Genomic DNA, 219 nt, shown 5'->3' with positions numbered 1-219 from the left:
ATTCAAAAATGTGAGGGAGATTCACAAAGAGTGGACTGCAGCTGGAGTCAGTGCTTCAAGAACCCCTACGCACAGACGTATGCAAGACATGGTTTTCAGCTGTCTCGTTCAACGTGTCAAGCCACTCTTGAACAACAGACAGCGTCAGAGGCGCCTCGACAAAAAGGACTGGACTGCTGCTGAGTGGTCCAAAGTTACGTTCTCTGATGAAAGTCAATT

This window comes from Chanodichthys erythropterus, chromosome 20, assembly GCF_024489055.1.
Source record: "Chanodichthys erythropterus isolate Z2021 chromosome 20, ASM2448905v1, whole genome shotgun sequence".
In the NCBI taxonomy this organism is placed as follows: domain Eukaryota; kingdom Metazoa; phylum Chordata; class Actinopteri; order Cypriniformes; family Xenocyprididae; genus Chanodichthys; species Chanodichthys erythropterus.
The sequence above is the reverse complement of the archived record's forward strand: the minus strand, read 5'-3'. Positions refer to the sequence as shown.